At 37.4% G+C, this 18,244-nt stretch overlaps 1 protein-coding gene across 1 annotated transcript in view; it reads left to right on the top strand.

The window, feature by feature from the left end:
- The window catches only part of CPA6 (carboxypeptidase A6), a 353,130-nt gene that overhangs the window by 125,811 nt on the left and 209,075 nt on the right, over positions 1-18,244 (top strand). The window lies entirely within an intron of this gene.

Raw genomic sequence — 18,244 nt, 5'->3', positions numbered from 1 at the left:
TATGAAATCATCCATTCAATTCAATTTAAATCAGTGTTTTCATTTTCCTTAGGTAAACACCTGTGGTGGAATTACTGGCTCATATGGTATTTCTGTTTTTAATTTTTGAGGAACCTCCATTCTGCTTCCACAGTGGTTGCCTCAATTTACATTTCCACCAACAGTGTATGAGGGTTCCTTTTTCTCCACAACCCAACCTCACCAACACTTTTTGTTTATTGTCTTTTAATACTAGCCAACTGACTGATGTGAGGTAATTTCTCATTGTAGTTTTGATTTGCATTCCTCAAACCTTTAATGATGTTGATCATCTTTTTGTGTGTCTGTTGACCATCTGTATGTTGTCTTTGGAAAAATGTCTATTCAGGACCTCCATCCATTTTTTAATTGGATGATTTGTTATCTTGGTGGTGGTATATAAGTTCTTTACATATTTTGGATATTAACCCCTTATTAGATATATCATTTGCAAATATCTTTGCCAATTCAGGAAGTTGTCTTTTCATTTTGTTGAATGTTTCCTTCACTATACAAAAACTTTTTATTTTTGTGTAGTCCCAATGGTTTACTTCTGATTATGTTTACCTTGCCTTAGGAGACATATCTAAAAAAAAGTTGCTGAGGCCATTGTCCAAGATTACTGCCCTTGTTTTCCTTTAGGAGTTTTATGGTTTCAGATCTCACATGTACATCTTTAATCCATTTTGAATTTATTTTTGTGTATGGTGTAAGAAAGTGGTCCAGTTTTCCCAGCACCATTTATTGAAGAGACCCTTTTTCCCATTGTATGTTGTTGCTTTCTTTGTTGTAGATTAATTGACCACGTAAGCATGGGTTTATTTCTGGGCTATCTTCTTCCACTGATCTTGTGCCTATTTTTGTGCTAGTACCATACTGTTATGATTACTGTAGATTTGTTGCATAGTTTGAAATCTGGGATTATGATACCTTCAGTTTTACTCTTTTTTCATAACATTGCTTTGGCTATTCAGGGTGTTTTGGCAGTTCCATCCAAATGTTAGGATTGTTTGTTCTAGTTCTGTGAAAACTGCCATTGGAATTTTGATAGGGAATACATTGAATCTACAGGTGGCTTTGGGCAGTACGGACATTTTAACAATAATCTTCCAGTCCTTTAGCATGGTGTATCTTTCCATTTATTTGTCATCTTCAATTATTTTTTTTATCAATGTCCTATAGTTTTCAGATTACAGGCCTTTCACCTCCTTGAGTAAGTTTATTCTTAGATTATATATTTTTTAATTTTATTTTTAATTCCACTGTAAGTAGCATGCAGTGTTATATTAGTTTCACGTATACAATGTAGTGATTCAACAATTCTATGCATTACTCAGTGCTCATCATGATAACTGTACTGGTAATTCTCTTCACCTATTTCACCCATCTCTCCGCTCACCTCCTCTCTGGTAATGACCAGTTCTCTATATTTAAGAGTCTGGGGTTTGTTGGGGTGGGTTTTTGGGGGGGAAATCTTTTCTTCTTTGTTCATTTGTTTTGTTTCTTAAATTCCACATATGAGTGAAATCATAGGGTATTTGTCTTTCTTGCCTGACTTATTTCACTTAGCATTATACCCTCTAGATCCATCCATGTTGCTGCAAATGGCAAGATTTCATTCTTTTTATGGCCAAGTAATATTCCATTGTGTGTGTGCATACACACATACACACATATATATACAAATACATACACACACACACACACACAAACACCACATAGTCTTTATCCATTCATCTCTCAATGGATATTTGGATGGCTTCCATATTTTAGCTAATGTAAATAATGTACAATAAACATAGGGGTGCATATATCTTTTTGAATTAGTGTTTTCATAATCTTTGGGTAAATACCCAATAGTTGAATTACTGGATCATATCGTAATTCTATTTTTAATTTTTTGAGGAACCTCCATACAGTTTTCCACAGTGACTGCACCAGTTTGTATTCCCACCGACAGTGCACAAGGGTTTCTTTTCCTCCACATCCTCACCGACACTTATTGTTTCTTGTATTTTTCAATTAGCTATCCTGACATGTGTAAGGTGATATCTCATTGTGGTTTTGATTTGCATTTGTTTTGATTTGCATTTGATTTGCATTGATGATGAGTGATATTGAACATCTTTTCATGTCTCTGTTGGCCATCTGTGGTTCTTCCTTGGGGAAAAGTCTGTTGTGTCTTCTCATTTTATTTATTTATTTTTTAGTTTAAGTTCAATTAGCCAACTTAGAGTATATAATTAGTTTCAGATGTGGTGTTCAAAAATTCATCAGTTTTGTATAACACTCAGTGCTCATCACACCATATGCCCTCCCGATTCCCATCACCCAATTACCCCCATCCTCCCACCCACCTCCTCTCCAGAAACCCTGTTTGTTTCCTATAGTTAAAATTCTCTCATAGTTTTTCTCCCTCTCTGATGACTTCCCCTTCTGTTTTCTCTCCCCTCTTCTATGGTCCTCTGCCCTGTTTCTTATGTTCAGCTCTCATTCTTCACAGATGACATGATACTTTATGTGGAAAACCCAAGAAACTCCACCCCAAAATTGCTAAAACTCAAACAGCAATTTAGCAACATGGCAGGATATAAAATCAATCACAGAAATCAGTTGCATTTCTATACACTAACAATGAGGCAGAAGAAAGAGAAATTAAGGAATCAATCCCATTTATAATTGTACCAAAACCATAAGATATCTAGTGATAAACCTAACCAAAGAGGTAAAGGATCTGTACTCTAAAAAGTACAGAACACTTATGAAAGAAATTGAGGAAGACCCAAAGGAATGGAAAAAAAATTCCATGCTCATGGATTAGAAGAATAAATATTGTTAAAATGTCTATGCTACCCAGAGCAATCTACACATTCAAAACAATCCCTATCCGAATACCATCAACATTTTTCACAGAGCTGGAACAAATAATCCTAAAATTTGTATGGAACCAGAGAAGACCCCGAATAGCCAGAGAAATTTTGAAAAAGAAAATCTTCTGCTCATTTTGATTGAATTATTTCTTTTTCATGTGTTTAGCTTATAAGTTCTTTATATATTTTGGATACTAACTCCTTATCGGATATGTTATTTGCAAATATCTGCTCCCATTCAGTAGGATGTCTTTTTGTTTTGTTGATTGTTTCCTTTGCTTTGCAGAAGCTTTTTATTTTGATGTACTCCCAATACCTTATTTTTGCTTTTGTTTTCTTTGCCGTAGGAGACATATCTAGAGAAACATTGCTGTGGCCAATGTCAGTGATATTACTGCTCCTGCTCTCTTCTAGGATTTTTATGATTTCAGGTGTGCCATTTATGTCTCTAATCCATTTTGAGTTTATTTTTTGTGTATGGTGTAAGAAAGTGGTCCAGTTTTATTCTTTGCATGTAGCTGTCCAGTTTTCCTAACACCATTTGTTGAAGAGATTTTTCCCATTGCATATTCTTGCACCCTTTGTTGTAGAGTAATTGACCAAATAATCGTAGGTTTATTCCTGGGCTCTCTAATCTGTTCTATTGATCAACATGTCTGTTTTTATGACAGTACCATTGTGGTTTGATTACTACAGCTTTGTAGGCTATCTTGAAATCTCAGGTTATGATACTTCTTCTTTTTCAAGATTACTTTGGCTATTCAGGGTCTTTTTGGTTCCATACAAATTTTAGGATTGTTCTAGTTCTGTGAAAAAATGCTGTTGGTATTTTGGTAGGGATTGCATTAAATCTGTAGATTGCTTTGGATAGTATGGATATTTTAACAATATCTGTTCTCCCAATTCATGAGCATGGAGTATCTTTTCATTTCTTTGTGTTGTCTTCGGTTTCTTTCATCATTGTTTTATAGTTTTTGGAGTACAGGTCTTTCACCTCCATGGTTAAGTTTATTCCTAGGCATTTTATTATATTTGGCACAACTGTAAATGGGATTGTTAATTTTGCTTTCTACTACTTTATTAGTGTATAGCAATGCAATGGATTTCTGTATATTGATTTTGAATCCTGTGTCCTTACTGAATTTATTTATCTGTTCTAGTAGTTTTCTAGTAGTCTTTAGGGTTTTCTTTGTATAGTATCATGTCATCTGCAAAGAGTGAAAGTTTTACTTTGCCTTACCAATTTGGATGCCTTTATTTCTTGTCTGATTGCTGTAGCTAAGACTCCCAGTACTATGTTCAATAAAAGTGAGAGTGCATATTCTTGTCATCTTCCAGATCTTAGAGGAAAAGCTTTCAGTTTTCACCATTGAATATGATGTTAGTTGTGGGTTTTTCATACATGGCCTTTATTATGTTGAGATATTTTCCCTCTAAACTCGCTTCATTAACAGTTTTTATCATAAATGATTTTATCATGAGTGGTTGTACTTTGTCAAATACTTTTTCTATTGATGTGATATATGGTTTTTGTCCTTTTTCTTGTTAATATAATGATTAATCTCTTGCTCTTTGTTATTTTTCTGAGGTTTTGTCTTATTTCTTTTGGAGCATATTCTCCTGCCTCCTCATTTTGTTTGACTTTCTCTGTTTCTGTGAATTAGGCAGAACAGCTGTGTTTCCTAAACTTGAAGGAATGGCCTTTTGTAGAGATATCCCCACTGTCAACTGTGTGTACCTCATGCCGCTGGCTGGCTGGCTGGCTGGAATTGTAGCTGGCATGGGCTAGGGGTCTGGAGTACTTTGTGCTGGACCACTTTGATGGGAAAGCCAGAACTGAAGTGTGTATAGGCTAGGAGTGTCCCGGGGTTCTTCACCCAGAGTGTGTCTTTGCAGGACAACTCAAGCTGAAGTGGGTTCAAGCCAGGGAATCCTGGGTGAGTCTGTGAAAGGTCACCCTCACAGGCTGGCTGGAGCCAAAGGAGGTGCAAGCCAGGGGTCCTGGGATATTCTTCTGGGGTATCCAGATCTGAGGGGGGTGCAATTGAGGGTCCTGTAGTGCTCCACTCAGGGGCACACTGGTGGGATGACGGGAGCCATGGCAGGCATAGGCAGGCAACCCTGGGTGCTCTGCACGGTTGGGGGCTTCCTGATGGGACAACTGGAGCTAAAGTGGGAGTGGATTGGGAGGTTCTGGGGTGTTCTGTGCCCAGTGGTGCAAGTCATTTGAAGCTGAAGTGGTGAAGGCTTAGAGTGTTCTGTGGTGCTTTGTGCCTATGTTGCCTTTGTGAGATGGCTGGAGCTATAGCGAGTGTTCTCTAGGTGTGTCTTGGTGTGTACCATGCTGGGGCCATCTTGGCATGGTGGCTGGCACTGCTGTGGGCTAAGGGTCTGGCACTTGGTGAAGGACAAGCCATCTCTGGCATCCAGACCCTGGTCCTGTCTTCACTATGAAGGTGAAAGGGGAATGTAATCCATGGCATTTGCCACCCTTTGACCCAGAGAGTTCAAGAGTTTGCTGAAGGACTAGTTCCTTTTTATACTAGTTGCACTTTTGAACAGTAGTTTTTTTCTCTATCCCAGGAGAGACAAATCTCAGAGTTCCTCAGTTCTATCCTCTCCCTCCCCACTGCAGTCCTCAACATCAAGCGTAGGTGTTCCTGTCATTACTGTGTCTCCATCTTTCTGCTGTTCTCTATGTAGTCCCTCTGTCCTTTTTTGTGCATAAGCTGTTCAGTCAGCCCTCAGTTCTTTTTCAGGAAAAAATTTTTTTTAAGATTTTATTTATTTATTTGACAGAGACACAGCAAGAGAGGGAACACAAGCAGGGGGAGTGGGAGAGGGAGAAGAAGGCTTCCCGCAGAGCAGGGAGCCCGATGTGGGGCTGGGTCCCAGGGCCCTGGGATCATGACCTGAGCCGAAGGGAAATGCTTAATGACTGAGCCACCCAGGCGCCCCTTTAGAAGGAATTCTTAATATATAGGTATAGATTTGGTGTGTTCATGGAGGAGGTAAGTTTAGGGTCTTCCTATGTCATCATCATGAACCCTCCTTGTAATTCATTTATTTTAACTGCTGTTAAAACTCCATTTTTGTGGAGACCTACAACTTACCATTTCTACTATTGGTGGAAGTTTGCATTGTTCCTCGTTTTGCAATTATGGAATAAAGCTATGTTGAACACACCTGTATGATTCTCCTGGTGTACATGTGCATGAGTGTTTTCAATTTACTAGTTAACGCCAAATTGTTTTCTTTCAAAGTGCTACACCGATTTATATTCTACTGAGCAAAAAGGCAAGTTTCAATAGCCATTTCCTGGTACTGTCCAAATGGAATTGAAGAAATAGTAGTTGTGAAATGGTGTTACTGTGGTTTTAATTTCCACTTCTCTGTTTACAAATGATACTGAGCATCTGTTCATATTTTGATCATTTATTTCTTTTGAAATGCATGTCCATATCTTTTGCCCGTTTTTCATAAATAATGCATCTGTTTTCATGTTGATACTAATCTTCTGATTGATGCTTACATAACTTCTTTCCATGTGTAACTTGACTTTTGACTTTCTTTATAGTATATTTTGATGAAAAGTCCCTAATTAGAACTGAATTAATCAACTTTTACTATTTTTGGATCTTGTTTGACAAATCCCTTCCTACCCTGAGGCCAGGAAGATATTTTGTCTACTAAGTCTTTTAAGGTTTTACCTTTCAGTTCTTAATCCAACTTGATTTGTGTGTGTGAGATAAAGGCCCAAGTTAGTTTTCTTCTGACATGAATAACCATTTGTCCCGGTTCTGTTTATTAAAAAGTCCATCATTTCCCTGCTGATCTGCAACACTACCTCTGTCACTGATCAAATTTCTCTTTAAGAATCTACTGCTGACCTAATTGTCTATCCTCATGCCAATTCCACAGTCTTAATCACTATAGGTTTATAATAAATCTTGATATTTGTTAGGACAAGTCACTCTGCTTATTCTTCAGGAGTGCCTTGCATATTCCTAACCCTTTGCTGTTCCAGTATTGTTTAGATTCAGATTATCCAATTCTAACAAAAAAGTTGAAGTTTTGATTGAAATTAAATATGGTGTGTTTCTGTTTATTTAAGTCACCTTTAATTTCTTCTAGTAAAATTTTATCATTTCCTCCTTAAATAATTTGTATACCTTTTGTTATATATGGATTGCTAAGTACCTTATATTTTTGAGGATCATGACTCCAGGATCATGACCTGAGCCGAAGGCAGTTGCTTAACCAGCTGAGCCACCCAGGCGCCCTTTCCAAAGTTTTCTATGTGGTTAATCATATCATCTGTGAAAACTGGCATTTCTTTTCTTTCCAATTCCCCTACTTTTGTTTTGTTCTTATTGCACTAATTCTGTTGAATAGAAATGATGATCATAACCATCCTCATTATTGATTTCAAAGAAAGTTTTTGAGTACTTTACTGCTGAGTGATGTGTGCAGGTCAGAAACAGAATAGGTTGTCTCAAACTATCTTACATGGTTCTTAGCTGCTTTATATTTTATAACCATTTCTTTCTGTACATTTGCAGTAATTTCTCGGATGTACTTTCTGTATCCCCTCCTTTCTTTTTTTTTTTTAAACATTTTATTTATTTGAGAGAGAGAATGAGATAGAGAGACAGCATGAAGGGGGGAGGGTCCGAGGGAGAAGTAGACTCACTGCTGAGCAGGGAGCCTGATGCGGGACTCGATCCTGGAACTCCAGGATCATGACCTGAGCCGAAGGCAGTTGCTTAACCAACTGAGCCACCCAGGCACCCCATGTATCTCCTCCTTTCATCTCCTTATCGTATACTTTATCTTCGGGGTTATACTCTTTCCAGCTCTCCAGCTGTTTTCGTCAATAATATTACACTAAAACACAGTCATACCTATTTGTTTCATATTGTCTAGGTGGCTTGAACCCTACAGTGTCAGAATTGAATAATTCCAACAGAGACTGTATGGCCTACAAACCTAAAATATTGACACTCTGGCCCTTGGCAAGAAAACTTTCCCGACCCTTGCTCTCTCTGATCGTTTCAACATCAGTAAGTTGTACAAGTCTTATTCTGCTCATAGTTGTTTCTTCTGACTTTTGCTCATGGTGGCTTATTTCCTGGGTGCTTGATAAGTTTTGATAGTGAGCTCATATTTTGGAACTTTATTTGTGGAAATTCTTTGAAAGATTTGCATTTTTCTGCTAGGAACCCAGGGACAGGTCATGTCACAGATCAAGTTTCCCCAGGAAATGAACTCTACATGGAACATTTTCATGGAAGCAGTTTACTGAGGGAGTGCTCTCACAAATGAACAGCTATAAGGAAATGAACAAAGCAAGAATTAAAGGAGGAAAATTGAACTGCAGTGCGGTTAAAACAGATTTGACAGAGAACAGTAAAGTAGGGCTGGCCCTTCAGCAACATTTCAAATTAAGGCAAGGGTCACAGGCCTTTGTACCTCAGCATAAATTAGTGTGTACATTTGGCTACCACTGGGAAGGGATCTTGATCTTGGGTGAAGCTCCCTTCAGCTGTGACAGCTCCTTAAGTTGGACTCAGCTACAAGCCAAGTAGGCAATGCCTTACAGGTAGGAGAATTAAATGTATAGATTTTTGGATCACATAGGTTGTTTGAATTTCATTGCTAATGCTATTCCAGTAGCTAGCTTTCAGTTTTATTTTTTATCATTGAAGTATAGTTGACAAACAATGTTATACTTGTTTTATGTGTACAGCACCGATTTGACAATTCTTTTCATTATTCAGTTCCCACCAGGATAACTGTAGTCAACATCTATTACCATATATTATTGTAATAGTACATTCTCTGTGCTGTATTTTTCATCTCTGTGCCTTAATTTATAACGAAGTTTATACCTCTTAATCCCCTTCACCTATTTTGTCCATCCCCCACCCCCTCCCCTCTGGTAATCACCATTATGTTCTCTCTATTTATGAGTCTGTTTCTGTTTTTTTAGTTTTTACATATAAGTGAAATCATATGGTATTTGTCTTTCTCTGACTTATTTCACTCAGCATGATACTTTCTAGGTCTATCCACGTTGTTGCAAATGGCAAGATCTGGTTCTTTTTATGGCTGAGTAATTGTGTGTGTGTGTGTGTGTGTGTAAAATACATCTTTTTTATCCATTATCTATCAATGGACTTTGGTTGTTTCCATGTCGTGGCTATTTTATATAATGCTATAGCAAACATAGGGGTGCATGTATCTTCTCAAATTAGTGTTTTCAATTTTGGAGGGTATGACCTACTAGTGGAATTACTGGATCATACAGTATTTATATTTTTAAAATTTTTTTAGTAACTTCCATACTGTTTTTCATAGTGGTTGCACCAATTTACATTCCCACCAACAGTATACATAGGTTCCCTTTTCTCCATATCATTGCCAACACTTGTTATTTCTTGTCTTGTCAATACTAGTCATTCTAACAGGGTCAAGGTGATATCTCATTGTGGTTTTGGTATGCATTTCCCTGATGATTAGTGATGTTGACCATTTTTCCGATGTCTGTTGTCCATAATGTCTTCTTTGGAAAAATGTCTATTCAAGTCCCCCTGCCCATTTTTAATCAGATTATTTGGAGGGTTTTTGTTTTTTTGTTTTTTGTTTTGTTTTATTTTGTTTTTGCTGTGTAGTTCTTCATATAGCTGGTAAGGGGTTAATACCCAAAATATATCATTTACAAATATCTTTTCCCATTCAGTAGCTTGCCTTTTCATTTTATTGATGCTTTCCTTCACTGTGCAAAAGCTTCTTACTTTGGTGTAGTCCCAATTGTTCATTTTGGCTTTTGTTTTCCTTACCAGAGGAGAAATATTCACAAATGTGTGGTGAAGGCTAATGTCCAAAGATTACTGCCTTTGTTTTCTTTTAGAAGTTTTACTGTTTCAGGTATCATATTTAGGTTGAATCCATTCTGAGTTTATGGAAATGGTTCCCATTTGTATTAGTTGTATGCAGCTGTCCAGTTTATCCAGCACCATTCATTAAAGACTGTTTTTCCCCCAGAACTAAATGTATAGATTTTTGCCTCCTTTGTCACAGATTAATTGAGCATGTAAATGTGGGTTTATTTCTGGACACTCTATCCTGTTCCATTGATCTGTGTGTATTTTTGTGTCAGTACCTTACTCTTGATTTCTATAGCTTTGTAGTATATCTTACCCAATCTGATACCCTATGTCTTTTGATTGGAGCATTTACTCCATTTACATTCAGAGTAATTAATAAAAGATATGAATTTAGTGTCATTGTATTACCTCTAAAGTCACTGTTTCTATAGATGGTCTGTTCCTTTCTGGTATTTGTTACTTTTGGGCTTTCTCTTCGCTCAAAGGATCCTCTTTAATAGTTCTTGCAGAGCTGGTTTAATGTTCACAAATTCCTTTGTCCTGGAAACTCTTTATCTCTCCTATTCTGAACGACAGCCTTGCTAGATAAAGTATTCTTGGCTGCATATTTTTCCCATTTAGCACCTTGAATATATCATATCAGTCCTTTCTGGCCTGCCAGGTCTCTGTGGATAGGTCTGCTGCCAGCCTTATGTTTCTACCCTTGTAGGTTAAGGACCTCTTGTCCCAAGCTGCTTTCAGGATTTTCTCTTTAGCTCTGAAATTTTCAAGTTTCACTATTATTTGTCGAGGGTTGACCTATTTTTATTGAATTTTTAGGGGGGGGTTTCCCTGTGCCTCCTGGACTTGAATGCCTGTTTCCCCAGATTAGGGAATTTCTCAAGTATAATTTATTCAAATAAACCTTCTGCCCCCCTCTCCTTCTATCTTCTGGAACCCCTATTATGCAGTTTTATTTTGCTTAATGGAATTGCTGAGTTCTCACAGTCTTCCTTCACGATCCAGTAGTTGTCTGTCTTTCTTCTTTTCAGCTTCCTTATTTTCCATCATTTTGTCTTCTATATCACTGACTCTTCTGCCTCATTTACCCCACTGTTAGAGCCTCCATTTGTGACTGCATCTCAGTAATAGCATTTTTTTTATTTTGGCCTGATTAGATTTTAGTTTTTATTTCTTCAGTAAGGGATTCTCTAGTATCTTCTATGCTTTTTCCAAGCCCAGCTAGTATCTTCAGAATCGTTGTTTTAAATTCTAGTTCAGACATCTTACTTATATCCATATTGATTAAATCCCTGGCAGTGAGTACTACCTCCTGTTATTTCTTTTGGGGTGAATTTCTCCATCTCATTATATCCCCCCCCAAAAAATAGAAGAAAGGAAAGACAACAATAACAACAGAAAAAAAAAAAAAAACAACAGAACAATCCAGAAGAAAATAAAAATAAAACAAGAGAAAATCAAAGAAGAGGCAAAACAGAACAAAACAAAAAACTAGATCTTGGGCGTATTTTGGCTTGTTAAAAGAAACTAGATCCCAAAATAGGAAAGAAAGAAAGAAAAACATATATATATATACAAAAATAAAATAAAATAGAATGAAAGGAAACCAAAAATAACATATATATAAATTAAAATTAAAAAATAAAAGAATTGAAAAAAATAAGATAATAGCTGAAAAAAACTGAAAGACTAAAGAATTAAAAAAAAAAAAAAAACCCACAAATACTGTATACTGTTTTCCCCAAGAGCTGAAGTTTTATAGTTCTCTATGATCGGTAAACTTGGTGCTAGCCAGTTGTTCCTGCTGGTCTTCTGGGACAGGGGCCTGTTGAACTGATTCTCAGCTGCCCTTGCCCTTGTGGCAATGTGCCTCCCTTGCCAGGGGGACAGGTTCAGTGTAAGCGGCTCTGAACTCCACTATATGGCGCTGTTTTCCTCCCCAGAGGCTTTCTGCATTGATGAGGGGGATGAAAATGGTGGTGCCTCACTCTCTAGCCCAGGAGCTGAAAGTTTCCACCACCATCCCCCACTCTTCAGTGAGCCCTCACAGAAAAGCAGTCAGTCACTTTTGTCTCCTTGGTTTCTGTCCCAACTCTGTGTTCACCCAGCCTGTGACCAAGCAGTTATCTCAGGCATGGGACTGAGTTTCAGGTCTCCAAATTTTACGCTCTTGCAGCATGGACCCATGCTGTCCCTCCTGATAGAGGGATGGGGATCTCCCCATGCTTCTGCCTATTGAACCCCTTCCAGGAGAGTGGTCCTGCGACTGTGCAGTGATTCACAGTTTTTGGCAACACTGAACAGAAAGCTGGTGCCCAGACTCACTGTTTGTGGCTGGGCTCCCCCCTCTGATGCCTGGGAATTCTGCTGCACTCAGGCACCCCCATTCTTCATGTGACCCCATGAATCCTGAGACCATGCTCTCCCACCTGGGATTCCACCCTGCTTCACCACCAAGCACCTTTAAGCCAGGGACATCCCCCACTGTAGCAGACTTCTAAACGTTCAGATTTTGTGCTCTGCTGCTTATAATACCTTGCCATAGCCTCCTAAGCCAGCTCCCTCCCCACTGCCATAGCCTCTGATATATCACCCCAGATTCAAGTCTCCACACCTCCTACCTTCCAAAAAGTGGTCATTTTTCTGTTTATAGAATTGCAGCATTTCTTTTCTCAGATCTCCAGTTGATTTTGCAGGTGTTCAGAATGGTTTGATAACTATCTAGCTGAATTCTAGGGACCAGACGAACTTAAGGTCCCCTACTCCTCTGCCATCTTAACCCCTCCTCCTGGTAGTATATCTTAAAATGTAGGATGGTGGTACCTCCAGGTTTATTCTTTCTCAAGATTGCTTTGGTTATTCAGGATCTTTTGTGGTTCCACACAAATTTTAGGATTATTTGTTCTATGAAAAGTGCTGTTGGTATTTTGATTGAATCTGTAGATTGGATTTAATAATGGACATTTTAATAAAATCAGTTCTTCCAATCCGTGAGCATGGAATATCTTTCCATTGTTTGTGTCATCTTCAGTTTCTTTCATCAGTGTTTTTTTATTTTATTTTATTATGTTATGTCAATCACCATACAATACATCATTAATTTTTGATGTGGTGATCCACGATTCATTGTTTTCATATAACACCCAGTGCTCCATGCAGTACATGCCCTCCTTAATACCCATCAACGGGCTAACCCATCCCCCCTCCCTCCTCCCCTCTAGAACCTTCAGTTTGTTTCTCAGACTCCATAGTCTCTCGTGGTTCATCTCTCCCTCTGATTCTCCCCCTTCATTTTCCCCTTCCTTCTCCTAATATCCTCCACGCTATTCCTTATGTTCCACAAATAAGTGAAACCATATGATAATTGACTTTCTCTGCTTGACTTATTTCACTTAGCATAATCTCCTCCAGTCCCATCCATGTTGATGTAAAAGTTGGGTATTCATCCTTTCTGATGGCTGAGTAATATTCCATTGTATATATGGACCACATCTTCTTTATCCATTCATCTGTTGAAGGGCATCTCGGCTCTTTCCACAGTTTGGCTATTGCAGACATTGCTGCTATGAACATTGGGGTGCATATGGCCCTTCTTTTCACGACATCTGTGTCTTTGGGGTAAATACCCAGGAGTGCAATTGCTGGGTCATAGGGTAGCTCTATATTTAATTTTTTGAGGCATCTCCACACTGTTTTCCAAAGTGGCTGTACCAACTTGCATTCCCACCAACAAGGTAAGAGGGATCCCCATAGTATCATGCCATCTGCAAATAGTGACAGTTTAACTTTTTTACCAATATGAATATCTATCTTGTCTGATTTCTGCATCTAAAATTTCTAGTACTATGTCAAATAAAAGTGGTGAGACACATCCTTGTTATGTTCCTGATCTTAGGGAGAAACTCTGTTTTTCACCATTTAGTATAATGTTACCTGTGGGTTTTTCATGTATGGTCTTTATAATGTTGAAGTATGTGGCCCTGTGCACATTTTGTTGAGATTTTTTTTTATCATTTAAAGATGGTGTATTTAGTCAGTTTTTTTTCTGAATCTATTGAGATAATTATATGGTTTTTATATTTTTCTCTTCTTAATGATATATATCACATTTTTATATGCAAATATTAATTCATCCTTTTATCTCTGGAATAAATCTCACTTGATTCTTCTGTATTGTGAATTCAGTTTACTAATGTTTTCTTGAGTGTTTTTTCATCTATATTCATCAGAGATATTGGCCTGTAGTTTTCATTTTTTGTAATGTATTTGCCTAATTTGGGGATCAGGGTAATGCTGGCCTCAGAATGAATTATGAATTTGGAAGTTTTCCTTCCTCTTCCATTTTTTGGAATAGTTTGAGAAGAATAGGTGTTAACTTTTCTTTAAATGTTTTGTAGAATTAACCTGTGAAGCTATTTGGTCCTGGACTTTTGTTTGGAGTTTTTTGATTACTTACTGATTTTTTTTTTCTTCTAGTAATCAGTCTGTTCAGATTTTCTAATTCTTCCCAATTTAGTTCTGGAAGATTGTATGTTTCCAGGAAGTTATCCATTTCTTCTAGGTCTTCCAATTTGTTGGAATTTTTCATAGTATTTTATAATCCTTTGTATTTTTGTAGTGTTGGTGCTTTTTCCTCTTACATTTCTGATTTTTTTTTTAGAATGCATCTTTCAACTAACATCTTTCTTAAAATTTTTTATTTAAACTCAATTTAGTAAACATGTACTGTATTATTAGTTTCAGGGGTAGAATTTAGTGATTCATCAGTTGTCATTTCTGATTTTGAGTTGTCTCTCTTTTTTTCTTCATGAGTTTGGCTATAGCTTTACCAATTTTTCTTTTATCTTTCCAAAGAATCACCTCTTGGTTTCATTGATCTTTTCTCTTAGTTTTGTTTTGTTTTGTTTTGTTGTTTGTTTAGTGTCTATTTCATTCATTTCTACTCTAATATTTCTTTCATTCTAGTTCCTTTAGTTATAAGGTTAGATTGTTCATTTGAAATTGTCTTGTTTCTTGATGTAGGCCTGGATTGCTATAAACTTCACTCTTAGAACTGCTTTTTCTGTGTCCCAGAGTTTGGACCATTGTGTTTCCATTTTTATTTGCCTCCATGTATTTTTAAAATTTTTTTCTTTGATTTCATTCACCCATTGGTTGTTTAACAGCATGTTTAGCCTCCACATGTTTATGTTTTTTCCAATTTTCTTCTTGTAATTAATTTCTAGTTTCATACCATTGTGGTTGAAAAAGGCGCTTGATATAATTTTAATACTCATCAATTGTTTTGTGGCCTAATACGTAATCTTGGAGAATTATAAATAAAATTGGAGAATGGTCATATGCACTTGAAAAGAATGCATATTCTGTCTTTGGATGGAATGTTCTGTATATATCTGTTAAGTCCATCTGGTCTAATGTGTCATTCAAAGCTCCTGGTTTTTTTGTTTTTTTTTTTAAGGAATCCATCATATCTTTTTTATTATTTTATTATGTTAATCACCATACATTACAGCATTAGTTTTTGATGTAGTGTTCCATGATTCATTGCTTGTGTATAACACCCAGTGCTCCATTCAATACGTGCCCTCTTTAATACCCATCACCGGGCTAACCCATCCCCCCACCCCCCTCCCCTCTAGAACCCTCAGTTTGTTTCTCAAATTGATTCCTGCCTGGCTAATCTATCCATTGTTGTAAATGGGGTGTTCAAGTCCCCTACTATTATAGTATTACTGCCAATGTCTCCCTTTATGTCTATTAATATTTGCTATATATATTTTGGTGCTCCTATTTTGGATGCATAGATACCCACAAGTGTTATATCATCTTGTTGAATTGAGTCGTTTATCATATAATGCCTTCTTTGTCTATTGCTATAGTCTTTGTTTTAAATTCTGTTTCTGCTTTTATAATTATAGCTACTTCAGCTTTTGTTTCCATTTTCATGGAATATCTTTTTCCATTCCTTCACTTTCAGTCTGTATGTGTCTTTAGGTCTGAAGTGATTCTCTTGTAAGGCAGTCTGTTGATGGATCTTGTTTTTGTTTTGTTTTGTTTTAATTCATTCAGTCATTCTGTCTTTTGATTGGAGCATTTAGTCCATTTAAAGTAATTTTTGATAGGTCTGTGATTATTATTTTGTTAATTGTTTTCTGGGTGTTTTATTGTTCTTCTCTGTTCCTTTCTTCCTTTCTTGCTTTCTTCCCCTGTTTTTGATGACTTTCTTTAATGTTATGTTGGCTTCTTTTATCTTTTTTTAATATATCTACTATAGGTTTTTGATTTGTGTTTACCATGGGATTCATATGTTATAGCATATAGCAGTTCATATTAAGTTGATGGTCACTTAAGTTTGAACCCATTCTAAAAGTACTACATTTTTACTCCCCCCCAACCATGTTTTATATTTGTGATGTCATAATTTACATCCTAATTTGTATCCTTTGTAGATAGAATTGATTTCCTATTTTTGTGTTTTAATCTTTATACTGGCTTTATAAGTGATCGATCTACATTTACTATATGCTTGCTTTTACCTGTGTAACTTTTTTCTTTCATAATTTTTTTTTACTTCTAGTTATGATCTTTTCTTTCCACTTAAAGAATTTCCTTTAACATTTCTTGTAAGGCTCGTTTAGTGGTGATGAACTTCTTCACATTTTTGGGGGGAAACTCTCTCTCCTATGCTGAATGATAACCTTTCTGGGTAGAATATTCTTGGTTATATTTTTTTCCTTTTCAGTAGTTTGAATATATCATGCCACTTTCTTCTGGCCTGCAAGATTTCTGCTGAAAAAATCAACTGATAGCCTTATGGGGTTTCCTTGGTGCATAACTTTGCTTTTCTCTTGCTCTTTTTAAAATTCTTTATCTTTAGTTTTTGCAATTTTAATTATTATGTGTCTTGGTGTGAATCTTCTTTGGTTTATCTTAGGAGCTCCCTGTGTTTCCTGGACCTGGATATCTGTTTCCCCTCTCCAGATGAGGGCATTTTTCAGCTATTATTTCTTCAAATAAATTTATACCCCCTTCTTTCTGTCTTCTTCTGGGACCACTGTAAGGCAAACTGAGTCTCAGTGGTCCCTTAACCTATTATCATTTTTTATTATTTTTTTCTTTTTGCTATTCAGCTTGAGTGCTCTCCATTACCCTATCTTTTCAGATCACTGATTCATTCTTCTACATCCTTTAATCTGCTGTTGATTTCCTGTAGTATATATTTTCATTTCAGCTATTGTATTTTTCAGCTCTGACTTGTTCTTTTTTACATTTTCTATCTCTGTTGAAGTTTTTAGTGCATTAATCCACTCTTCTCTCAAGTCTGGTGAGTATCTTTATGACCATTACTTTGAACTATTTATCAGACATATGTCTTACCTCCATTTCATTTAGCTTTTTTTTTTTCCTGTGATATTGTCCTGTTCTTTCATTCACAGCATAATCCTTGGTCTCTTTGTTTTGTCTAACTCTGTTTCTATGTGTTACATCAACTATATGTCCTGGTCTTGAAATTAGTTGCCTTGTGCAGAAGAGGTCCTGTGGTGTCCTATAGCACAATACCTCCTCATCACCAGAACTGGACACTCCTGGGGTGTGTTATGTATGGACTGCCTGCTACTTCCTATTGTGGCTGAGCTGTGGATGCTGTGGGCATGCTTATAGGTGGGACTGGACCTCAGCCCAGCTAGCTGCAATGACCCAGTTTCCCTGCTGCTGGCACACTGGGCAGGGTTGCCACCTGAGCTTTCAAAGCTTATGGGCTCACTGGTGGGTGGACCCTGGCTGCTATTAGCCACTCTGACAGCTGTGGGCACACCAAAGCAGAGGGCTTGTTCACTACATAGCCAGCTAAGAGATCCAGCTGCAGGAAATGTGAGGGCACTGGTGTCTGGGGTTATCTTTCCTGCACCATCCCCAGGGCAGGAATCACTTTGGAGGGTTGCCAGTCCTAGCTGGGGTTGCCTGCCAGATGTGATTGGGCAGGAACTGCTTTGGAAGGAGTACCTGGTGGGTTGGGTGGAGCTGGTCCAGAGGGAATGTGGGGAGACATGGGGTATTAGTAATGTAAGTGGAAAGTGTTAGAACTGTCTCCTATAAGCATCCAATTATCTAGGCTAGGGGAGAGCAAGAAAAAAAAGCCCACCCACCCCTGTACTTTTGTTCTAGAGAAATCTGTAGATTCCTACTTTTCTGGCACACATCCTAAAATAGTAAAAAAAAAAAAAAAAAAAAAAAAAATCTCCTTATATCCCAGGTGCTTTTCAAACTGCTGCTTCTGTGCTATGTCTTAGACTGGCTCTTTAAGGGTGGGGACTTGGTCTTCTATCACTCTCTGACTCTCCTAAGGTAAGCACTACTGATTTTCAAAGTCAGACATCATGGGGACTTGTCTTCCCAGTGTGGGTCCCCAGGGCTATGGGTGTGATGGGGGAGTGGGGTCTAATTCCCTTGCTTTTCTGTACTTGT

Source organism: Zalophus californianus, chromosome 4, assembly GCF_009762305.2.
Source record: "Zalophus californianus isolate mZalCal1 chromosome 4, mZalCal1.pri.v2, whole genome shotgun sequence".
Taxonomy (NCBI): domain Eukaryota; kingdom Metazoa; phylum Chordata; class Mammalia; order Carnivora; family Otariidae; genus Zalophus; species Zalophus californianus.
The sequence above is the reverse complement of the archived record's forward strand: the minus strand, read 5'-3'. Positions and strand labels throughout refer to the sequence as shown.